The 26,296-nt window shown below is 41.2% G+C and overlaps 1 pseudogene; it reads left to right on the plus strand.

The window, feature by feature from the left end:
- The first annotated feature begins 926 nt into the window (after window positions 1-926).
- LOC139002487 (small ribosomal subunit protein uS12-like) lies at window positions 927-8,482 on the plus strand (annotated as a pseudogene).
- The last annotated feature ends 17,814 nt before the right edge of the window (window positions 8,483-26,296 follow it).

A 26,296-nucleotide genomic window follows, 5' to 3' on the forward strand; every position in this document is an offset into this window, starting at 1 on the left:
CAGCATCCAGTGTGTGTGTGTGTGTGTGTGTGTGTGTGTGTGTGTGTGTGTGGTTGTGGTGGTGGACAGGTGCAGCTAAGGAGGAAGAGAAGAAGATAATAGGAAGATATTATTGTCTTGCTTTTCAAGAACTTACAATTTAATGGGGGTAGACAAGATGGCCTCATGAAAACAAATAAACAAAAGGAAAAACTGAAATGGGAGAAGACAAGAAAGTATAGGATGACAACAAGAATTTGTTGAGTGATTAATAAATTGCCAGACAATGAACTAAGCACAGTGTGTGCGATATCCTATTTAATTCTCTCCACAACCTTATACGTTAGGTGATATCATTACTCCTATTTCACAGATAAGACAATGAAGGCTCTAAGTGTTGGGTACTTGGCTCAATTTGCACAGCTACTACTTATAAGTGATGTGTGGTTCTGGGGCCTGAGCTTATAACCACTTCCATGTCCTTGTTGGGGGTGCAATAGAATTGCAGGACAGGTACAAATCAGGAGAACTCAACAAGGCAGAGGTTGCACAGCTGAGCTGGGCTTTAAAAGACAGACTTCAAAGGGCAAAGGAAGGGCATTTTAGGAGGCAGGAAGGAGGATGGTAAGGATGTTATTAACAGGAATAGCAAATGTCAAGAAATGTCAGGTCAGGGGCCTGGCACAAGACATGGGCTCCATGTGGCAAGGACAGGCTCCAAGCCAGAGAGACAGTGGCTCCGGAGGCCACAGGAGCTGCGTAGGTGTCATTCTGGGTACGGCTGGTGCCTGCAGGATGAAGCAATGGGAAATCCCCCATGTTTTCCAATTTTTGGTTTAGGTTTTTGAAATTCCTTTTCTTATATGGTAAATTTAATTTTGCTCACTTCTGTGAGTAATGACTTTGAAATCAGGTCTCAGAAAGGTCAGAGAAAGAGACATCCTGCGATGGATGACCACCTGCAGTGTTGGGTACAGATTCAGTGTGAAGAAGATGGAAATCAAAGCGTCCTGAAGGCCCCGCGCCAGCTGTCTAGGAGTGTGGTTTCATTGAGGGGATTAGGCAGAGGTGCCGGGTAGGGAAGGATGAGCTCAGATTTGGGCCCTTTGAGTCTGAGATGACATCAGGGAGCTGGTGAAGCTGTGCCATTGGCAGCCAGGCTGCAGGTCCCAGCTGAGGACACAGACATTTCTTCTCTTCATGTCCAAGAAGTTCCATGTTACCACCTCCACATCTTTCTTTTGTTTCCCTATTAAATAATAGATACCATATTATTCCAGAGCCAACCAGGCACTTTCAGTCCCAGCACACTCCTAGCCCTTCCTAGGCAGCCCATCTGCACCACAGCCTGGTAAAATGCCTCACCCCAGGAAACCGCTGCTGCTGCCTTGCCCAGTGTCTCCTGGCAGTCAGCTCAGACTGCCTCTCTGCTCTGGAAGAGCGGCTCCTTAACCATGGTCGGTGGTCAGGATATAGCTGTCTGCATGGAGGAAACCGACTTCAACCAGGTCTGCAATGATGCGCTGTCCTGGGGGCCGGCTGCCAGAATCTGAGAGACACAGATGGTGACAATTTCCACTCACAGGTCATCTCGTGTGTGCTGCCTGTGGGCTGGACACTTGGGTAGCGTGAGCTCACTGAACTCATTCAGAACCCACACGGTGTGGTGCTGTGGGCCCAGGCTGGCCAGAGGCAGGTCCCTGAGGCAGGGGGAGCTGGGAATGCACCGGCTGACGTGGGCTCTGTTACAGACCCGGCAGCGGACCTGCCTGGGCCCAGAGAACTCAGGAAAGGCTAGGGCCCATTCTGCACTTCGCCACGTGCTTAGAACCCTAGACTCGCAGATGATTGTACCCCTGAGTTCCACAGCTGCCTCTGTCCTCTCCAGCTGAGAAGAGACTGGGATTCCTTTCTGGGAGTGGTCAGAAAGCACGGTGGGCTTTGTGGGGTGGCTGGAGTTGGAGGAAAGGTCAGTGTGGCCTCTGTGGGTGACACCCTGCAAACCAGTCTGAGTGGGCTGCTTGGAGCACCTTGGGGGCAGCCCCGGCTCCTGGGTTCTTCTAATCACAGTGAGACAATGAAACACTGAGGCTGGGAGCAGCCCCACAGCCATCACACCCAGTCTTCCCGGATAAAGGCAACACTTAGAAGCACAGAACAGGTCTTTAAATTCCCCAAGTAGAAGTAGAAGTAGAAGTGAGAACTTCGACCCAAGTGTCTGAAATTCCTTCACTACCCCCAACCACCTTTCAACTTCTTTTCGACAGGATCAGTAAGGGAAGTTGATAATTTGTCAGGTGTTGTAGCTGCTTTATGAAAATAGAACTTCAGCTTTCTCTGAGGCTATGTGACATTCCCTTTCTCACAGTGCTATGACTCCTCCCGGCCAGGTTATTAGAAACACTAAATAGCTAGCATACAATAGCTAAGATTTGGAAACATCCCAAGTGCCCATCAGCAGATGAGTGGATTAAAAACTGTGATACATCTACACAATGGAATACTACACTGCTGTAAAAAAGAAGGAACTCCTACCATTTGTAACAGCATGGATGGACCTGGAGAGCATTATGCTAAGTGAAATAAGCCAGTCAGAGAAAGATAAATATCACATGCTCTCACTCATTTGTGGAATATAATGAACAACATAAACTGATGAACAAAAATAGATTCAGACATAGAAGCATTGAACAAACTATCCAACCTCAGAGGGAAAGTAGGGGTGTGTATGTGAGGGGGAGGGGGTAAGAGATCAATCAAAGGACTTGTAAGCATTCATATGAGCATCATCAATGGACACAAACACTAGGGGGGTGAGGGCATGTGCTTGAGGGTGGAAATGGCTGGGGAGAGGTCAATGGGGGAAAAAGGAGACGAATGTAATACTTTAAACAATAAAGAATTTAAATAAAAAACAACTCTACATAGAAAAAAAAAGTTAAGTTTCAAATAAATAAATAGCCAGCGTATTTCTAACTGGTGTGAAACAGGTTTCAGGCCGGCTCCAAGGCTTGCTATGCCCGCCTCTGCTCGCAGAAGCAGCCGTGGCTCCCACTGGGAGAAACTCTTCCTGCACACACAGCTCTCTGGTCAGTGTCTTCTCAGCTATAAAATGAAAGTATTACATTGGTTAATCTTTAAATGTTCTCCCAACTCTCACACCATATTATTCTGTAAAAGTAAAGCGGGCCTTCAGTCTCCCTGTGGAGGTCACTCACAGCAGACTTCACATGTGCGAACACAGAGCTGGCGCTGGTAGCAGAGGCTCACGTGCTGACAGGCTGGGTGTGCATGTGACCTTTCTAGAAATCAGCTTGACAGTATGCGTAAAGGGATTTTAAATGGTACATACCTTCATATCTTTTAAGACCCTTTCCCAGGAAAATAATCTAGAGTGAAACAAGCTGTAAGTATATTTAACATTATTTAGTTGTAAATAGTGATAAAAACATTTATTAACAATACTTATTCTATTTATTACAACATTATCTAGAAAAACAGAGAATTACAAACAGGTAAATAAGGTAGTGGTTAAATACAACCATTTTGGTAATACTATGCAGTTACTAAAACCATGTTTTCAGAAAATATCAGAAAAATACTGTACCATAATATGTTGTTTGTTAAATATAAGATATAAAAAGAATTTACAGTAGTCCTTATTTTTAGAAAAAGGATCTATAATTTATATGTGAACTTAAAAAACTGCAAATGAAAGAAAATGCTAAGAGTGAACATATAAGAAATCACAGATGATATTTTTTTAAATATATATTTGTTGTTGATCTCAGAGAGGAAGGGAGAGGGAGAGAGAGGTAGAAACATCAATGATGAGAGAATTATTGATCGGCTGCCTCCTGCATGCCCCCCACTGGGGATCAAGCCTGCAACCCAAGTATGTGCCCTGACCCGGACTCGAACCATGACCACCTGGTTCATAGGTCAACACTCAACCACTGAGCAATACTGGCCGGGCATCACAGATGATATTTTTGAAATTTTTCACAGTTTCTGAATTTTCTCCAGCAAATCTGCATATCTTTTACACTCAGAAAATACATAATAAAACAAAACTAAATCAATAGAATTTCTGCTTCTGTATAGCTGGGATAACATATTTCCCCCTATTCTACTCTCCAGGGACAGCTAAAACCCCCGGACATTATATAAAAATACTTTGAAAGATGAAGAGAAATAGACCAGCTGCAGACGTGGAAACATAAGGGGTAACATAATAGTAAGTTCCTGGGTTTTCTTTTTGCCCTATCTATACCAGCATTAGAGCTGAAGAAGGCAGCAACTCAGAAACATCAACAGGCAGAGAAAAAAGAAAAAAAAAAAAAAAGCCCCAACAGAAGTCTGCCGTCTCTTCCAGAGGGCAGAGGAAAGGGTAACTTAACCAAACAGAAGACTTTTAGACAATAACCGCTCTACTTCAACTACAGAAAACACTTTGAACCACCAGCACAAGCATAAGCCAAATGGAGAACCCAATGTTTCACCCTTGTCACAGTGTAATGAGCCAATACCCCTACAAAGTGGAGTTAGAAAAGGCCAAGCGGGGAGCTGTAGGGTAAGGAGCCACTTCCTCCCTCCTCCTGACCTCCCACAATGTTTGTGGATATCCAATAGGGAAACTAGATTTCTATCTCTACCAGTCAGTAATGAAATGAAGTAGTTGTCTCTCTCCTTTTCCCTGTCGGACCGAGTAGTGTCACAGAAAGCTAGATAAAGTAGAGGGTTTAAATGAGATTCAGAGTCTCATAACATAATGCCTAAAGTGTCCAGGCTTCAATCTAAAACCACTTATTGTACCAAGAGCCAGAAAAGCCACAATTTGAATGAAATAAAGACAGTCAACAGATGTTATCACTGAGATGACAGAGAGGTTAGAATAATTTGACACAGAGTTTAAAGTGGCCATGATAAGATATTTCAACAGCATTTACAAATACTTGAAACAAACAAACAAAAACCTCTCAGGAAATAAATAGAAAGTCTAAGTAAGCCAAGTGGAAATTTTAGAACTGAAATATACAATAATCAAACAATGAAAACTCAATAGCAGAATGGAGGGAAAAAAGATCAGTAAAGCTGAATATAGAACAGTAGAAATTTCCCAAACTGAACAGAAAGAAAGTAGCCTGGAATAATTAACAGAGGCTCACACACCAGTAAGACTATAATGAAAAATAATCTAGCATTTGTGTTATCAAAGTCCCATTAGGAGAAGATATCAAGAGCAGGAATGAAAAGGCACTTAAAGAAATAATGGCTGCCCCCCGCCCCCCCTGCAAATTTTGCAAAAAAACATAAACCTACTGATCGAGATAATTGAGCAAACTACAAACTGAGTAAACCCTAAAATATCTACAGCAAGATATATCAGGTCAAACTTCTTAAATCTAAGGATAAAGAAAAAAATCTTGAAAAGAGACCTTTGGGGAAAGACAACACAAATGACAGCAGATTTCTCACCAGAAACTATGAAGGAAGCAGCACATTTCTTAAGTGCTGAAATAAAAGAATTGTCATCAAGAATCAGATGTTGAATGAAAATAACCTTCTAGTATGAAAAGAAAATTAAGATATTCTCAGATGAAGGAAAGTGAAGATAATTTACCACCAGCAGATCTACCCTAAAAGAATGGCTAAAGGAAGGCACCAAAAATAGGGAAATAAAAGGGAATCTTGGCATGCCAAGAAGGAAGAAAGAACAACACAGAGTAAAATAAAAATAAATACATTTTTCCCCCTTGAGTTTTCTAATTGTTTGATAATTGATGTGGTTCTAAATGTATTTAAAAGAAATGTTTAAGACAATTACATTATAATTGGTGGGGGGAGTAAAGGGACATAAATGGCAGTAAGTTCTCTACACTTCACTTAAATTAGCAATATGTTGATACCAATAGGCTGTGATGTTTACCATCAAAACAGCTATCTATACAAAGAGATGCACTTAAAAACATTATAGATAAATCAAAATGGAATTCTAAAAGCATATTGAACTGAATTAAAATGAAAATACCACACAACAGAATTTGTGGGACACAGCTAAAACAATGTTAACAGGGAAATTTGTACCACCAAGTGCTTAAATTAAAAAAGAGGAAAAAATTCACATTAATAATCTGAGCTGGCATCTCAATAATTTAGAAAAAAGCAAAATAACAAAAGACAAACAGGTGGAAAAAATAAACAAGAACATCAATCAATCAATTAAAGAAAAAAAATAGAAAACTCAGGGAAACAAAAAACAGATTCTTTGAAAAGAACATTAAAATTGACAAATTCCTACAAAGCCTGACAAAGAAAAAAGAGAGAAGATACAGATAACCAATATCAGAAATGACATTGATTATCACTAGAGATTCTACAGACAGCAAAAAGATAATGAGATAATACTGAAATACATAGATTTGACAACTCAAATGAAATGGACCAATTGCTATACAGTACCAACTATCACAACTCACCCAAAATAAAATAGACAATTTGAATAGCCCTATAGCTAAGGGAATTGAATTCATAATTTAAAATATTTTCAAAATAAAATTTCCAGGCCCAGATACTTTCACTGGAGAATTCTAACAAGTGTCTAAATAATTAACAATAATTTCATGCAATCTCTTCCAGAAAATAGAGAACCAGGGGTTACTTCCCAACTCATTTTATAAAGCTAGTATTACTTTGATACCAAAACCAGAAAAAAGAGAGTACATAAAAGAAAAATACTGATGAATATCCTTAATAAGTATACATGAAAAAAATCTTTAGCAAAATATTAGCAAATAGATTTAATCTACATATAGAAATAATTATATACCATGATCAAAAAGCTTTATTCCAGTGATACAACACTGGCAAAATATTCAAAAATCAATAAAATAATATACCATATTATCATACTAATGAAGAAAAACACTACATGATCAAATTATTCACTGAAGAATAAGCATTTGACGAACACCAAAACTCATTCATGATAAAATCTCTCAGAAAAATATGAAAAGAGGAGAACTTCAACTTGATATAAAGCATCTACAAAAATCATACAGCTAAGATTATACTCAATGTTGAGAGACTGAATGCTTTCCTACTAAGATGCAGAGCAAGGCAAGAATGTCTTCTGTTTTAACTCTTAGTCAATGCAGTACTGAAAGTTCTAGCCACTGCAGTAAGGAAGGAAATGAAGTAAAAGGCATACAGATCAAATGAGAAGAAATAAAGATGTCCCTATTGGTAGGTGGTAGGATGACTTATGTGATAAATCCTAAGAAATCTATAAAAACTCCTAAACTAATAATTCTAATATGCTAATAAACTAATAACAAAGTTCTGCAACTTCCCAGAATTTAAGACCAACATATAAAAATCAACTGCCTTTTGGTCAGGCCTGTGGCACTAATGGGATGGTCAAATGATGTGATCTTCATACTGCCAGGAAGCTCTGTACTACCGACAGAATCAGAAGTGTCATGATAAACAGTATAAAAAGCTTCTTTGGGCTCTTCTCTGAAGCCAACCCTTCAGGAGGCACTTCCCATGCAAATGATATTATGCTGGAAAAAATAAGGGTTGAAGCCAAACAACTAAATTCTACCAACAGGAAGTCTGTCAGGGTCCAGGTGATCAAGAATCCTATATAATAAAGAGGTAATATGCAAATTGACCACCACACCCTCACAAGATGGCTGCCTATGACCAGGCTGGCAGGGGGTTAGTGAGGGACAACCAAACGATTGAACAAGCAGGCTGCATTGGGTGACCAGGCTGGCGGGGAGGCCATGAGGGGTGACAAGGCCAGCAGGGGGGGGCAGTTGGGGGTGACCAGGCCAGCAGAGGGGGCAGTTGGGGTGATTAGGTTGGCAAGGGGGCAATGAGGGGCAACTAGGCTGGCAGGGGGGCACAGTTGGGGGCTACCAGGCTAGCAGGGGGGGAAGTTAGGGGCGACCAGGCCGGTGGGGGGTGCAGCAACTAGGTTGGCAGAGAGGGGGCTGTTGGGGGTGACCTGGCTGGCAGCAGGGAGCAGTTAGGGGCAAGGCCAGCGGGGGGGCAGTTAGGGGAGACCAGGTAGGCAAGCAGGTGAATGATTAGGACCCAGTGGTCCAGGATTGTGAGAGAATGTCCAACTGCCAGTTTGGGCCCAATCTCTGGGATCAGGCCTAAACTGGAAGTCAGACATCCCCCAAGGGGTCCTGGATTGGAGAGGGTGCAGGCTGGGCTGAGGGGATGCCGCCCCCCCCCCCCCCCCCCCCAGTGCACGAATTTCATGCACCAGACTTCTAGTAGAAAAAATAAAAATAAAAATAACAGACTTTATATTCAATGACAGTTGCTTGAATTTTATTGATGAAAACGATAAAGTTCTGGTTGCTGGATTTGGTCACAAAGGTCATGCTGTCGGTGACATTCCTGGGGTTTGCTTTGAGGTTGTCAAAGTACCAATGTACTTCTTTTAGCCAAATGCAAAGGCAAGAAGGCAACACCAAGATCATAAGTTTTCATGTTGAAAAAACAGTACTAATAAATTTTTATATGCAAAAGTTAACTGTATTTCTATATATCAGCAATGAACATGTAGACACCAAAATTAAAAATACAATTCTATTTACAATTGTTAAAAAATAAGAAATACTTCAGTATAAATATGGCAAAACTTATAGAACTTGTATTATACAAACTATAAAATGATAATGAAAGAAATTAAAAAAGAGCTAAATAAATGGAGAGACACATCATGTTTATGGATTGAAAGATGCAACATAATAAATAATAGTAGAAGACTGAATAAAGTCTTCAAAGATATCTAGTTCTTAATTCTTGGAACCTGTGAGTGTTACCTTTTATAACAAAAGGAATTTTGCATATGTGATCCAGCTAACGAAACTGAGAGATAATCCTGAATTATGGGTCCTAAATATTGTCACAAGTGTCCTTATAAGAGGAAGTCAGAGATATTTAACATAGAAGGGAAAGTAGGAGATAGGCTGATGAAACAAGAGAGGGATGTGTTTTGAGGATGGAGGAAGCAGCCAAAGAATGCAAACAGCCACTAGAAGGTGTAACAGGAAAGGAAACAGTTTTGCTCCCACAGCCTCCAAAAGTAATTCATTTTGTCAATACCTTGACTTCATCCTAGTGCAACTGATGTGAGATTCTGTCCACCAAAACTGGTAGAGGATAAATTCTTGTTGTTTTAAGTCAGTAAGTTTGTGGTAATTTATCATAGCTGCAATAGGAAACTAATACATAAGTTTAATGAAATTCCTACCAATATCTCAGCAAGTTCTAAATTTATATAAAAAGGCAAAGAAATTAGAATAACTAAAAGCAATTTAAAGTAGAAGTTAATCTACCTGATTTCATAATTCCTGATATATCTATAGTAATCAAGGTGTGATATTAGGGGAAGATAGGCACATAAATCAATTGAACAGAATAGAAAACACAGAAATTGACGCACACAAATATGTCCAACTGATTTTTTTTTCCAGATTCACTTACTATTGTTAGGTCTGGTCAAATAATTGAATCGATACCCCCTCCCCTGGGAACTGACCTTTAGACCACTTCACAATGGACATTCCCTTTCCCTTAGACCACCTTCCATTTGCTAAGATCTTTTTCTTTCCCCTCTGGACTTTCCCAGGATCTGGACCTGCCTAGAGAGTTTCCCGCCAAAAAAGCCTATCTAGAGTACTTTAAAACCTCTGACTCCCTATCCCTGGGGGCTGGCACCTTTTGGGGGCTCAACCCATCTGGTCTCCAGATGACCTAATAAATTCATAATCCCTTTCCACTTTGGCCTCATGCATTCCTCCTTCAGTGACCCTAACTCCATTTAACTAGAAACTGGTAGTAAAGAACAAATGAACAAAAAACCCCATAAGACATTGAAATGAATTTTTCTAAAAAAAAACAACTGAGTAATTAGATCAATAGACTGTGCTGATTTTTTCTATGTGATATTTTATTCAAAGTCCTTTTTAAAAATTTATCATCACCCTCAATATATATTCAGCAACTTATTTGCTTGATGCCCATTTTACCTTTGACCTAATCTTGAATCATATTCTACATTGTTGAAATTTACAATACATGTTTACAATATTTGCAATGTATTTCTGAATAGCTATTGTTTTACAAAGCCCCTAACTGACCAATTTACAACTAAAAAACATCCACTATAAACTTATTGCCAGTTAAGTTTTAAGTTTTGCTTTATCTTAATAAAAGTAATGTTTAGAAATGATACCTGTCATCCCTCTCCCTCATCCCCAAAGGACTTATAGTATTTAAAAAAAGGGCAGTGGAATCTTGGAAAAAAAAATGGGCATAAACCCATTTAGGATTATTTAAATTTTCAGTATACTATTTTCATTTTTTATTGATTTTATTGGGAGGCATTGGTTAATAAAATTATGTTTCCAACTGAGTTTTGATAAAGATGCAAAAGCAATTCAATGTAAGAAGGGTGCTTTTTCAACAAACAGTGCTGAAGCAAGTGAACATCTATAGTAAAAAAACAAACAAACAAAAACAAAACACCTTGACCTAACCCTCACATTTTATACAACAATTAATTGAAAATATCTGATATGCTTAAATGTAAAGCTACAAACCTTTTAGAAAAAAGAAACATAAGAAAAATCTTCAGTAATGAGGGCTAGGCAAAGAGTTCTTAGATGTAACACCAAAAGCATAATCCATAAAGGAAATCAAATTAAATTGGATGTCATAAAAACCAAAAACTTTTGCTATATGAAAGCCCTTTTAAGATAATGAAAATATAAGCTACAGACTGAGAGGATATATTTGAAAACCACATATATGACAAAGGACTACCATCTATAGAACTCTCAAAACTAAACAGTAAAAGAAATCCAATTAAAAAATGGACAAAAGTTGTGAACAGACATTTCACTGAAGAGGCAAATAAGCTTATGAAAAGATATGCAACATCATTAGACATTAGAGAAATGCAAACTAAAACCACAATGAGACATCACCACACGTCTCTCAGAATGGCTAAAATAAAAAATATTGACACCACCAAATGTTGAAGAGGATGCTGAGAAACTGAATCATTCATCCATTGCTGGTGATAATACAAAATCATACAGACACTCTGGAAAAGTTTGGCAGTTTCTTAAACTAAACATGCAAATACCATGTAACACAGCAATTGTAACCCTGGAAATTTATCTAAGAGAAATGAAAACTTATGTTCACACAAAAACCTGTACATAAACATTCATATGGCTTTATTTATATCTAGAGGCCCGATGCACGAAATTTATGCAAGAGTAGGCCTTCCTTCCCCCAGCTGCCGGCACTGGTTTCCCTCTGGCACCCGGGACCTGGGCTTCCCTTGCAGCTCTGACTTTGTCCGGAAGGTCGTCTGGAAGGATGTCTGGTCTAATTAGCATATTATACTTTTATTATTATAGATAACCTCAAAATGGACATACCTAAATGTCTTTAAATGGATGAATTGTTAAATAAACTGTGGTATATCCATGCCATGGAATATTACTCAACAATTTTAAACAAACAAAAAAACCCAAAATTACTGATACATACAATAACCTGGATGAATCTCCAGAAAATTATAGTGAATAATAAAAATCTAATTTCAGAAAGTTATATACGATATGATTGCATTTATGTAAAATTCTTGCAATGATAATGATATAGAAATGAAGAACAGATTGCTATTTGTCAGGGGTCAATAGAGGTAGGACAAGAGAAGTGGGTGTGGTTATAAAAGGACAACATGAAGGTTCCTTATGGTGATGGAAATCTTCTCTGTCTGACACTATCAATGTCAATATTCTGGTTGTAATATTACACTACATAGTTTTGCAAGACATTACCATTGGGAGAAACTAAGCAAATGGTACATGGGATATCTGAATTATTTCTTACAACTGTATCTGAATCTGTAATTATCCAAAAATAAAAATTTTGATTAAATAAATAAAAGCAAATATGAATTTTCAGTTTCAGCTCTGGTCTGACATGTAAAAACCTTAGAAGTCACTATTTCCACAATTACATCAAGAAAAAGCTGAAAAAATAAAATCATCTACTTTTCTCAGTTCCATCAGAGAACTGAGGTTTGGGTAAACCATCACCCCCAAATCTGGAGAGACAGGCACACTAGAGAGACACAGCCAAGATATGCTGACCAGAGCAACAGCAGTGCCATAAACTAGTGGAAATACTTAAGCAGTACTTTGGATGAATTCCTGAAGCTGTTAATTAGCACACAAGTGAGAAATTTCTTTTTTGGCGGTGACGGGGGAGTCCCAGTCTTTGGGTGGCTACCATACTTTCTTGTACTTTACCTCTAAGAATCCCACCAGTTTTACAAGATGAAGATCCAAGAAAAATCCTCTGAAGGCTCTGGCATGGGGAGAGGAAGAGCAGTCTTGTTGAAGTGTGCCAGTGTCTTCTCCATAACAAAGGCCTAATCTCCAGGGGGAAAGAATATACCAGAGCCTTATTTCAGTTGGGGGAAGGAACTTTTTCCCTCAAAGCTCCTCTAGCTTTCTTGTCTCCTTATGAGGGATAAATATAGTCAACAGGGGTACAAAGTACAAATGTAATAAATGTGATCAGTTGTAAGCATGCTAGATATTGCTCCCACTATATCAACAATTATTTTAAATATGAATTGGTCTAAATACAGCAATTAAACAACAAAGATTGTCAGAATGGATAAAAAATAAGACCCAATATATGTTGTCTACAAGAAAGCCACTTTAAATATAAAATAGGTTAAAAGTAGAGAAATGGGAAAAATATACCATGCTAATGCTAATCAAAATCACTATATTAATTTCATACAAAGCAGACTTCATCACAAGAAATACTATCATGAGTCAAGAGGAGCATTATGTAATGATAAAGGGGTCAATTCTCTAAGAATACATGACAATCCTAAAAATTCATGCATCCAAGAAAAATACATCAAAATACATGAAGCAAATGGGCAGAACCTAAAGAAAAAATATAAAGAAATTATTATAGTTGAAGACTTTTTAGCAGTCTTCTGACAGTAATTGATTAATCAATTGGGTAGAAAATTAATAAGGATACAGAAGAACTGAACAGTATTATCAATCAACGTGAACTAAATGACAATCATAGAAGACTCCATCCAACAATAGCAGAATACACATTCTTCTTAAATTCATATGAGATATTCAGCAAGATAGACCACATACTAGCCCATGAAGTGCTCTTTAACAAATTTAAGAGAATAGAAATAAGACAAAGTGTGTTTTTTACAGTGGAAATAAACTAGAAGTCAGTGACAGAAAAAAAAAAATAGATGGAAATTCCTGAAATACTTGAAAATTGAACAATGAACTTTTAATAAAATATCCCAAGTATAAAAAAAGAAGTCTCAAGAGAAAATTTTAAATATTTTGAACTAAATAAAAATAAATATAATATATAACATCAAAATTTGTGAGATTCAGTGAGCTACACTGGCTGGGCTATGGGAACTTTCTGTACTATGCACTTTCCTGTACATCTATATATATTCTAAATAAAGATATTTTAAATTTTTTTTTTTTAAGATATTTTATTGATTTTTTACAGAGAGGAAGGGAGAGAGATAGAGAGTCAGAAACATCGATCAGCCGCCTCCCGCACATCTCCCACTGGGGATGTGCCCGCAACCCAGGTACATGCCCTTGACCGGAATCGAACCTGGGACCTTTCAGTCCGCAGGCCGACGCTCTATCCACTGAGCCAAACCGGTTTCGGCAAGATATTTTAAATTAAAAGAGTGAATAAGATATTCTTTTCTGAAGAGGCTAATATTCATATTAAAGGTCAGCCAATAATATTGCATTTAATAGACACGTAATTATAAAGTTAATCATAAAGACATATATTTTAATGCAATTTACAAATTATTTATCTATACATCTATTTTTAAATTAAAAAAATATTTTTATTGATTTCAGAGAGGAAGGGAGAGTGAGAGTGAGATAGAAACATCAATGATGAGAGAGACCACCACCAGACATATGCCCTTGACTGGAATTGAACCCGGGACCCTTCAGTCCACAGGCCGATGCTCTATCCACTGAGACAAACTAGCTAGGGCTACATCTATTTTTTTAAAAAAAAACAACTTCTGTTTCAAACCTGGCCATTATGGATGCAAAATGAAAGAAATGATCCAGGCCCTTAAGAAATGCAGATTTCCTTAAGAGTTTCTACAACTCTGGTTGTTCAGGGTTAAAATGCTGCAAATCCCTTTTCTTTGAAAGGCCATAGGCATGCAGCATTCTGAGCCTAGAGCAGGGGTGGGCAAACTTTTTGACTCGAGGGCCACAGTGGGTTCTTAAACTGGACCGGAGGGCCGGAACAAAAGCATGGATGCAGTGTTTGTGTGAACTAATATAAATTCAAAGTAAACATCATTACATAAAAGGGTACGGTCTTTTTTTTTTTTAGTTTTATTCATTTCAAATGGGCCAGATCCGGCCCGTGGGCCGTAGTTTGCCCATGGTTCGTGGGGTTTTAATTTTATTTTGTTTTTAATATATTATTTGGAATTCCCAAAATGTTCAACCTGTGAGGCAAGATGGCAGAAACCTTTCTAATGCCAGGGCATCACGGTGGACTTGGTGCTCAGATCTCTGATGGGCATCCCACATCACAGAAGGATGTGTAAGTGTTTCATGTTTATAAAGAGCCTTTTATACCTCATGTGATTTCTCTTTGTGCTCTATTTTTTCTGTTATTGGAACCCTCCAGATTCAGTGCTGCAAGCCTGGCCATGCCTATCATGTTGTAGAAGGGTTTGTAAGCCCTCTCCTGGGTTAGAACTCCTCAGTGGTCATGGAAAAGGTGTAACTTCTTAGTCATTTCAGTGAGATTTTGTCTGAACAGCCCCTCAAGTTTTTCGGAAAAGGAATGGACTAATGTGGCTCTTAGCGTCCACCCAGGCATCTCTTCCCAACTCTGCATTCAGCAACATCATGTGGAAGCTTTAAATTGACCATGGGGTTGGGGGAGAGCTTTACACCATGGAAATTGGCAAATGCTATCAATCTGGGTTTTCCCACCATCACCCATGCCCACCCCTCCCCTAGAAAGCCTACTGGTAAACATTTGCCAGCACACCACTGCCAAGGGGTGACAGCTAGCTGTACTTAGGGGAAAGGTTTCTGAATTTTGCATGGTAATTGTCTCCATATTCTAGTGAGAGTGAACTTTTTAAAAGATAAATCTGACCCTCTCATATATTTGCTTAAAACACTTCCCATTACTCTTAGGATAGAGATCTTAATATGATCTTTAAGGCCTTAAGTGGTTTGGCGGCTGTCTCTCGCGTTGGATCGCATGTAGGGTGGAATACTGCCAACTTTTTCCAGTAATCCTAGCCTTCTTTCCATTCCTTAAATGCCACTCACTCCACCCCATGTGCCCTGAGATCTGTGTACAATCTATGCCCTTATGTGTAGGTTTGTCAGGGACTGCCCCAGTTTTAACACCGAAAACATTGTATCTTGGGAGCTCACTAAGACACAGGCAAACCCTTCTTACATGGAACTGTTTTGTTTTCCATTCATTTATTTACTCTTTGTCTTACCTCAGTTCAAGGACCATCAAAACAGAGAAGTTTTCCCTGACTCTCTTGTCTTTTCCCATTTTCCTCACCCAGACAGGGTTAGCCTCTCTATCATACACTTTGATAACACCTCTACTTCATAGTACAATACTTATTGTGGATTTAATTATAGATTTATCCTTGGGATTGTTTGATTAATGTCAATCTCTTCACAACATGAGCACAGAGACCATGTCTTTTTGGTTCACATTGCAGCTATAATGCCTAGCCCATGCCCAGCACCCAATAGGCACTTAAATATCTGTTGAATAAATTAATAAATAAAAGAATTCCTCATCCAACAATCTTTCCACAACATAATTGTGCCCCTCTGGATTGGAACAGAGAATCACACGTGCGGGACAGGAGAATAGAAAAGATGGCTCTAATTGGATGGAAAAGCAGAAGACTAGAGCTTTAAAAAAATTTTAATGGCATGCAAGAGAGTTGGGAATGTGTCAAAATCAAATGCCTGCCTTCTTTACAGTTTGTGCCTGTTGTAAGCCCCAAACATGGCAGCAGCAGCCTGTGTGGTTTAAGGTGTCAACATATGACCATTGTATCTAGACACCCAAGCATATGCTTTCATTTTGGGTAAGGCTGCACTCCTATTTGAGGCTTATTTTGTAATGTTTGATCCACCTCAATATAATTGAAGTAGAAAAGCATCTTATTTAGGAACCGCAAGCTAATGCTGAAGCTCACCATCCTTTCTACAGGAGGAGCATGTGAGCAAGAGTTCCCACTGGCTGCAGCTGTGCTCCCACCACCACGTGAAACCTGACCAGATGCCCCACAGGGCTGTGGGCCCAGGATAGGACTCTGGAAAATGTAATTCCATGCACACTCCTGGTTTACTGACAACAGTTGGTAATTAGTGTTGAAATAGGAACAGCAAACACACTCTGTCTAAGCCTTGTTTATTTACTTCCCTGGTCCACCAATTAGCTAACACTTGTGGGTGGGAAGTGCTTTTGCTTTAAGGAATTAGTTATAAAGAGGATCATTTTTGCACACCACGAGGAATAGCAGCCTCCCTAGCCCCCACCACAATCACCTCATACATTCCTATTGCTGTCTGCTGGAGTCACAAGAAATTGTGCCAACTGGCATCTGTGGGTGTACGTTTTTAACTCACTAGGGAGAGAAGCAAGGCAAACATTTTTGTAAGGCTATTTAAAAATTATTTGCAAGGAAAACAATTTTAAAAATGTATGGCCATTTTCTTGATGTTGAAGAAGTGCTATACCCAACATCCAATTCCAGCAGGCCAATTTTCTCCTGCAAGATTTATAAAGCAAACACGCTAAGCAGACAGAAATCAAAATAGTCACATGTTTCACTTTAATAGAACTTCAGTAAGAATTATACCCAGACTACGCAGACAGTTTTAGAGCACTCTCGTCACGGCATCCCACTTTCTCTCGGAACCCTTGGGTGTGTTCTTGTTCATCAGCACCAGGAGCTGCCTGGCAGCCGCTGTCAGGTAGAAAATACACTGACAAATTGAAGGCTGGGCCTTAAATCTTTCAAGCCCATCAGGAGTTTTATTTTTCAGCAGGCACACATATGCCACATTTCTAAGTGAAAACTGTCATTTCTACTCAGAAATCCCTGCTTCTACTTTGGTAAATGTGAAGTCTAGAATAATCTACCTACACATACTGTTAGACCACAGCTCACTCTTAGAGGTTCCTTAGCAGGTTGTAGGAAGGTTTTATTTTTATTGTTTTTTGAGACAGAGTATCCAAACATAGTAGAGGCCCTTACATAATCACCCTGGGGGGGTGGGGCAGGGGCGGGGGATGGACATCAATGTTCTGATGTGTGCTTATCTCTGACTTGTCCTCTGCTGTTTTATATTTCAGGAGCCAGCCTTGACCCACAGTGCATACAAATCTGTGTAAGAAGGCTTCTGGTTACAAAGAGATTGGGCTGCATTTACAGTCGGATTGAGGAAGTGTGCATGTTGAGCGATGTTTTAACTTTGCATTGATTCCTTCAAGGGCTGCATCTACTTTAGAATTGGCATATCTGTGGCATGCAGGCTGTCTCCCCTCCACACTGGCACCCATTACAGCCAGTGATTCATAGCACCACTTCCTGCTGAGACCAAATACAGCCTCAGAATCTTTCTCAACACAGTGCTCCAGAGAGCAACCAACAATCCAAGAAATGGCTCAGCATTAAAACTTGCTTGCCACTCCCTTGTCTATACATTTAGACTGTTTAAACGAAACAGCACAAACTACTCCCTAAAGCAACTGGCACTTGGGGGGGCGGGTGAAGGTGGAACTATGATCCATTACTTAAAAAAACAAAAACAATTATTAACTTTGGATGCATCTCCACCATGTCTGTGTTTTCACTGTACTCAATTTGAATTGTTAGTGCCATGTGCACTGAAAGTGTGTCTGCCTTTTCTACTATGCCAGTGATGGCGAACCTATGACACGCGTGTCAGAGGTGACACGCGAACTCATTTTTTGGCTGATTTTTCTTTGTTAAATGGCATTTAAATATATAAAATAAATATCAAAAATATAACTCTTTGTTTTACTATGGTTGCAAATATCAAAACATTTCTATATGTGACACTGCACCAGAATTAAGTTAGGGTTTTTCAAAATGCTGACACTCTGAGCTCAAAAGGTTCGCCATCACTGTACTAGGCTGACCCCCTTATATTCAAGCTCCCTCCCTAGCTCCAAACATCTAATGGGGGTGTTGTTGGTGCTAAATAGATGCTCATGGACTTGGATTGAAAGCATTTAGATGACTTACCCAACTGTAGCTCAGTATTTCTGCAAGGGAAGCTAAATGCTTTCAGGAGTCCAGGCAGCACTATGTCATGGGACAAATCCAGGGATGGCAAAATGCAGGAGTGGGGGGCAGGGCTTCCAAGTACTTTAATTGTAATTAGAATAAAAAACCAGTGCCTCAAACTGCAGTTGCTAATTCAAGGTATATCCAAACCAGAAGAATGCTTTGGTCAGCAAAACTGGACAGGAAAATCTCTTGAGAACAGCTGTCTCATAAGATTTCCGTTACCTGCTGCTTCCAGTCCAACTGAAAATACCTCCGGGACAGCCTTTCCAGTGGTGGTTTTGGCACTTCTTCCCCCAGATGGAGCCCACAAGTGCAGGAGTGCACAGAAATCAAATGTCCTGGGAGGAGAGTTGATTAAATGTTTTCAAACCTCAAAAAAGAAAAAAAAATGAAGCAATCAGTTCAGGTAGAGTTCAAGTTTTGGGGTCAAGCTTCAGGGACCCCTGAGACTCTTTTGTAGTGAGGCCATTAACTTACTCCTTGAAATTGTACCCCAGAGAGCTTATCAAGAGCAACAGTCTTAGTGCACAGCACTGCCCCCTCTTTGTTTCGTGTGGTCCGTTTGTCACAGAGTGAGCCCAGAGTCATGCTGCATTCTGTCTGCTACAGGAAAATGCGAGCCAAGTCACAGAAGAATTCCTCATTCATCTAGAGTCAGATGCCGGCTTTCTTTTCCACACTTCCTTCTACTTTCCTCTTGAAATCAGAACTTCAAATGGCTGACCCCTGCACAGATCTGCTTCTCCTGCAGAGATACTATCATTTCAAGCTGCTTTTTCACATGAAAACCCTGAAAGGCCCTGGATGACACCACCACCACCCTCCCAAGATGCTGACAGATGAAGCTGGAAAAACACACATCAGTATATGTTTGAAAACTAAGAAATTCCAAGGTTTTTGCCTAGTCTTGAGCACTTTCCAGATGTTACCCAGTGTGGTGGACTTTAGGGATGCATTGCTGTTTTTCTGAATAGGAAATCAGGCTTTGTTTTTACTTGAGTGCACGAATAATTCATGAAATATCTGCCTGGGACATTTTAACTGCCCTGTCACTGAGGGGTTCTCCCTTCTGCTCCCCACCCCTTCTGTCTTTGTGATACTGTCTGCCTTTTGCTCTGTGGGAAGGAGTTATGGATTTTGATTATTCCTTACAAAAGAAAGTTAACGACAACTTTACTGCCTAAGTTGATAACATGATGACAACCGAAAAAGAGCAGGAGGAGCCCAGGAGGAAGCAGCCAGAGCCCATGTCTGTGTGGCAACAGGAGAGCCCTCAGAGTTAGCCACCCTTATGTGATGGGGGAGGGGCAGCTCAGAACAAAGATTCTTCAAGGCTTCTTTAAGCCTGTGTATTACTTATTCACCCATTTACCAAACACTGATGAAGAGCTAATTAAGTGCACTTTGTGAGAAACACAGAAAGGAATGTAGCTTTCTCTCCCCGCATGAACTAGAATGCCCCCGTCACAAATAAAGGAAAATATAATAGTCTAGAGGTTGATCCGATGTTAGAATATCTTCATCTTTTTTTACATGGACTACTAAAAAGAATTGTTATCTGGAAAGCAGCTAACAATCCTTGCAAATAGAACTGTGTTCTCATTTGTCCTATGAGCTCTGTGTGAGCACAAAATGTAATAAAGGGTTCTGTCCTTAAGCCGGGTTACAGACACCAATAGATTAGGAGGGCATGCCTCATCCATTTTTTTACAGTTTTGAATATGTGCGTGCACACACACACACACACACACACACACACCACACACACACATCTAGTCATGTGCCCCATAATGATGTTTCAGTCAACAATGGACCACATATCCAAAGGTGGTCCTGTAAGCTGGTAATGGAGCTGAAAAACGATTGCCTGGTGATGTCCTAGTGGTTATAACATCATGGCACCAGGCATTACTCACATGCTTGTGGTGATGCTGATGTAAACAAACCCTGTGCTTCCAGGATAGCCCATACATTAAGGTAGTGGGTTATACCACCTAGGTTTGTATAAGTGCACTCTATCATGTTCACACAACACCGAATTGGCTAACAATGTATTTTTCAGAATGCATCTCCATAGTTAAGTGGTGCACGACTATATATAAAACAATTCCAGCAGAAGGAGAAATTAGTATATAACAGGATGACTTTTTAAAATGTTCTATTTGAGCAAACTCATTGCCTGTAACACCATGTGGTGAAAGCAGCAATGAATGGAACTCGGGTTTTCTTTAATTCCTGACTCCCTTCCTTGTATTCCAACTACAATAGAGCTTTGCATTCTATGTTAGGTTCATTTACACTGTGTAGCTACAACCTAAAGTTCCATTTTGAAAACAGAGAAACAATGGATTAGGTGGAGAGAATAAATTGGAATTTTAGAAATAGTATTGTCATTTACCTTGCCGTATATGGCTGCCATACCAGACCACATTAAGAAAAACCCACCTGTTGTTTCATTCCGTCATTGATCTATGCAAGGTAGCTGCTGTGTACCACGTATGATCAGACATGCTATAATATGAAGGGAGACAGGATTGTATTTGGAGCAGCCCAGGGTATATGGAATAAGGAGACCCACAATGAGAGACTAAGAAAATTAAGCTCAAGAACGGCCAAGAGGTTGTCAACAAGGTTTTCCATGATATGAAGTCTTTTGTATTTTCAACATCCTCATGCATGCACACAGAATCTCTGGGTTTAAAAGAAGGGCATTTTTTTTTAACAGAAAGGAAACACATAGAAGCATAAATATATCCCCAAACTTTGCACCCAGTCCATTCAATGGCTGTGCCACTACCACTGTCTCTGTTGCTCTGTCAGTGAGATCTCTTAGCCTCTGTGTCAGTTTGGAGAACATCCTTTAACTGAAAGAAAACTTCAGCTGAGGAAAAACAGAACCACAACATTTTAGAACAGAGTTGACATGCTTTTTCTGCAAAGGAGCAGATGGGCAATATTTTCAGCTTTGCAGCCTCTGTCACAACTACTCGACTCGCCTTGGATAAAGCAGCTGCAGACGGTGCATAAGCACATGTGGTGTGTGTGTGTGTGTGTGTGTGTGTGTATGTGTGTGTGTGTGTGCTCCAGTAACACTTTATAGATAAAAACTGGCTGTGGGCTGGATTAGATCCACCTGCCATAGTTTTCTGATTCCTGTTTTGGAGGATTCAAATTTTGTTTGTTCACTTGATTTGTGGTTTTAAATGAGGGTGCGTGTGATAACAGTTGCAGTTCCTAAGGATGCCCATAGCACCTAGATATGGGAAGATTCCTATACATGGCAATACTAAGCAGGTGTGCCCATGTGACCGCATATCCTGCCAGGAGACTCCAACACATCGCTTCCTCCCCAGCCTGATGACAGGAACGCTGCTTTCAAGACTTGACCTCTGAAACAAGGGGCAAAAGTCAACGTTTTTCATCTGAAGCTTGCTACCTGATCCAGCAGCCTCAAGGGAAATTTTAATTTTAATGACTCAGACGTCCCCCCTTCCCCTGCTACCGCCCCCCTCCCCACTTCCCAATTAGGTACAAAACTAATACTATTCATTTGGGATATAGGACTCTGTTATATGTTGAGAACTACCTTATCTGATACTGATCTAAGGACCCATATCTACCCTACCAGGATCCAGACCCACTGTCCCCACCAAGAAGAGAATGACAGGAGGTCAGTGAGAGCTCACCCCTCATTCTCTCTACATTAGAACGCATGCAGAACTATCTGGCCTCACCAGTCACTTTCATTAGGTTAACATGTGCTCATTTAGTCAAACGGGTGAAACTGATTTATGCCAGACTTGAAGGACCAGGAGCTGACAAAGCAGATGGGCTTTGTGTATGAAGACTGGGATTCTTCGGGTTTGAAATTGGTGAGAAATTCAATTTAAATTCACACCCTTTTCACCTCTGAGGCAAGCCCGAGGCCACCTGAATCAAAACCAGATGGACCCTCAGGCCTAAAGACAACAAATAGTGGTTCAAACTCCTGTCGGCACAGGACCAGCAGAGCGAGGGCTGCAAACGCAGCCAGCTCGTTTCTAGAACTCACTGTGATGCATATTAATATTCCCAGATCTGGAGCGGAGCCTCAGCCCTTCTACCCCCAACACCCAAGAACATAGCATCATTGTAAACTGTTATTTGAGCTGGTTTACTTGAAACTCGGAGCTCCCTGCCCCCCAGGCCCCCTTCCTTTGCAATGTGCCCCTAGCAGGGGCTGGTTTGTTTTGGCAAGGAGAGCAGGTGCCCTCCCAGCGCTGAGATCTGAGCTCCGCTGGGAGTGTCAGCGGTGACCTGGAGTCTTGGGTGGCCGCCTTCACGCTCTCATTTCCCCGTCAGCTGATACATCTACCACCCACACACTGGAAGTTTCCGGCAAGCTCAGAGATTCCTGAAGGAGGGAGCCTTGACCTCCTCTGCTCCCCAACCCCCGCCAGCCGGACCCTCTGGAAGACCCAGAGCACGCTGGGAAATCTTGGGCTCTGCTTTTTCATAAACAATGAGGGAGGTGAGCGTTTAGAAGTGTGGTCTGTGAAACATTAGCTTCCAACTGGTCATTGAAATAGGGCCTTGTAAACAAATGATGACTTAGATGTCTCGAAGGCTCTTCTAAATTGCCTTTGAAAAGAGGAGAGGGATCAGTGGGTTGTTTTTCAGAGCCTGGGTTTGTTTGGGGACCCTAATCACATGGGCATCACTGGAGGGAACTCTGTTCTCAATATTCTATCATTAAATCTCCATGTATCACACCGCAGGCCAGGAGCTCTCTAACCCGCCAACGAAGCTGTCAAGCAGCCCTCTCCACTGTCGTGCAAATCTAGCCTGAGAAGCCCACAGGGGTGTGGTGAGCTTGGATTCCATTTCTCTCTTCAGGCACAAGACATGCATTCAGATTATGGAATAAAATCTTTCTCATTGATTTACTTCTATACCCATCACATCGTCCAGGCTCTGACCTCATTCCCACCTCCAGAGACCTCATGACACCCCTGCAGAGTTCAGAGTGAGTCCAGCCCATGTTCTTTGTGTGGGTGCAGGTGCCAAACCCCATGTAGCCCAGATATCCTGCCACAGGCCTGGCTGTCAGCTATTCACTTCTAAAAAGGAAGATGCAGGTCAAAGTGGAACTCTATGTTTTCTCTGTCCTCTTCACCACATTGCAAAAAATTCGAAAGGGAAATAATCAGAGCGTGTGGGTGCTGGGGGCTCATCCAGAAAATGACCAGAGGAAGCAGGCACTGGAGCAGCCCTCCCCACAGGCAAGGTTTCAGCTTGGTAGTGCCCATTGCCAGGGGCTTTATAGAATTGTAACTGGACTAAAACAAAGTCCTTTTTCCTCAGAGTCTAAGAGAATCTTTCCTTTCACAGAGCATTTAAAATCATTACAGGAATTAGGGACTTAGCAACTCCATTACCTGCCGATGGGGGAGGGGCAGCAGATGGGAAGTGTATGAGAGAAGACACAGGGAAGCCTTGGTTTCCATAGAATATGGTGGGAATTCCTATTCAAGAGTTTATGCCCTACAGTATTTATTTAGTACTTACTGCATGGCAGGCACACTGCTAAACACCACCTACATTATTTTGATTGATTCTCACAGAAACTTTTATCATATCCACTTACACAGAAGTAATGGAGGCTTAAAGACAGTGGCTTACCTCAGATGTGGGAGCTGATTTGTGTAGCGGGTAGCATTGACCCAAGAGGCCAGCCCTGCTCCATGACCACAGTGCTGATGTTCCTCCAACAACCAGCAATGCCAGCCTGCTGACCTATTTGTCTTGTCTTCAAAGGGTTGATGATCCAGTTGGGGTGGCTGGTTTAGGAGGCAGTGGGAATAACCCAAGATGCTTACCCAGAAGAAATCTAGGAAGACATGGAGGTTTAGAACTGAGAGCATGAGTCCTGGGAAGCAGACACACATGCACGGGCACATCCCTGCTGGTCACTAGCAGCCTGAGGGACTAGTGATGAGAGAGGGTACCTGTCGAAGAAGCAATGGTCGTTTAACTTTTTGCTCCCTCCTTCTGTACTTCACACATTGAACTTGTGACTGTGGTGAGGGAGGTGTGGGTTATGTTGAGGGTAGAGCAGGTCTTCTGAAATGTGTATTCTCAATGGACTAGTGGATTCAAAGTCAAAAGTGGAGAGGGGATGAGGCAGGACTTTCAGGCTGGGCTGGGCTTTGCTCAGGGAGGGAGTGTGCATCATGTCTACACCTTCCAGTGGCTCTCAAACCCTGCTTCCCAGCCTGTGAGGTTTTGCATTTGCTGGGAGAAAGAAGATGAGAGCACAGTACTGGCATGGCCAGGCTGGCCAGCCGGCACCCCAGGATCCAGGGTGAGCTGCTTTTAGTGCTGGAAGTCTGGGTCCAGGAGGCCCTTTCAGCCTCTTCCCAGGACAATTGGTCAAAGTGTGAGTTGACCCCAAATATTAGCATCCACCGCTAGAATAGACCCCTTTGAACTCTTAGTTTAAAACCTCTCTGTAACTTGTCCTCTTAGGTCTCAGGTGCATAAAGAGCTAAAATGTGGGGTGGAGACAGAAATAGAAAGTAAGACATAACCAGTGGTTCTTAACTCTGGCTGCTCCTTAATATGGTTGGGGAGAATGTTAAAGAATGCTGAGGCCCAGGCCCAGATGGCACGATTCAGAAACTCTGTCATGGGGCCCAGGCATCAGGTGATTTTCAAAGCTTCCCCTACGGTGATTCCACTGTTGCTACAGGGTAGACACCCACTACTCAGCTTGGGGACTGCGGGCAGGGTGGGACCAGGTCAAACCTGAACAGCAGCATGAGAAAGAGGCTTGAGCTGCAGCAAATCTCAGAACGTATTCAGAAAAATCTACATGGACATGGACAACAGTGTGGTGAAGGCGGGCAGGGGAAGGTGGAGGTGGAAGAGGGCATAGAGAGGATAAATGTTGATGAAAAAAATAAAATGAAATAAAATAAATAGCAAATCTAACTTGTGAACCAGAACAGATCTATTGAGTATATGTATCTGTGTACCAGTATATAAATATCCCCCAAAGAATATATATATATGTACTAGAAGCCCGTTTCATGAAGATTCACGCACTAGGCCTTCCTTCCCCTGACTGCTGGCACCAGTTTTCTTCCGGCACCCGGGACCCAGGCCTTTGGTCCGGCTGCAGTGGAGAAGCCAAGCCTCTTCAGTCTTCAGTCTTCAGTCTTCACTCCGGCCAAAACCTTCAGTCTTCGTTCAGCACCTGCATATGCAAATTAACTGTATCTTTGTTGGGTTACTTTGCATAGTAGCTCTGATTGGCTGGTGGGCATAGCGGAGTGACACCAATTTGCATGTTTCTCTTTTATTAGTGTAGATGTCTATTCTTATTGTGTATTTTATTGCATATATATTTTATTGTATATATAGTATATAGTATATTTTTATTGTGTAACTACACATTATAGTATACATAGGTATATACTAGTATATATATAAACTAGAAGCCCAGTGCACAAAAATTTGTGTACTCGGGGGAGTCCCTCAGCCCAGCCTGTGCCCTCTTGCAGTCTGTGACCCCTTGGGGGATGTCCATCGGCTGGCTTAGGCCCGCTCCCTGGGGGATTGGGCCTAAGCTGGCAGTCAGACATCCCTCTGGCAGCCCAGGAGCCCTTGGGGGATGTCCACTTGCCAGCAGGGACCAGGTCTAAGCTGCAGTCGGACATCCTTAGCGCTGCTGAGAAGGCAGGAGGGGCACCCGCCATCACTGCTGTGCTGGCAGCCGTCAGCCTGGCTTGTGGCTGAGCAGAGCTCCCCCTGTAGGAGTGCACTGACCCCCAGGGGGCAGCTCCTGCATTGAGCGTCTGC

The sequence above is a fragment of the Myotis yumanensis genome, unplaced genomic scaffold (assembly GCF_028538775.1).
Source record: "Myotis yumanensis isolate MYYU_CA2020_CCGP unplaced genomic scaffold, mMyoYum1.0.hap1 SCAF_2, whole genome shotgun sequence".
NCBI lineage: Eukaryota > Metazoa > Chordata > Mammalia > Chiroptera > Vespertilionidae > Myotis > Myotis yumanensis.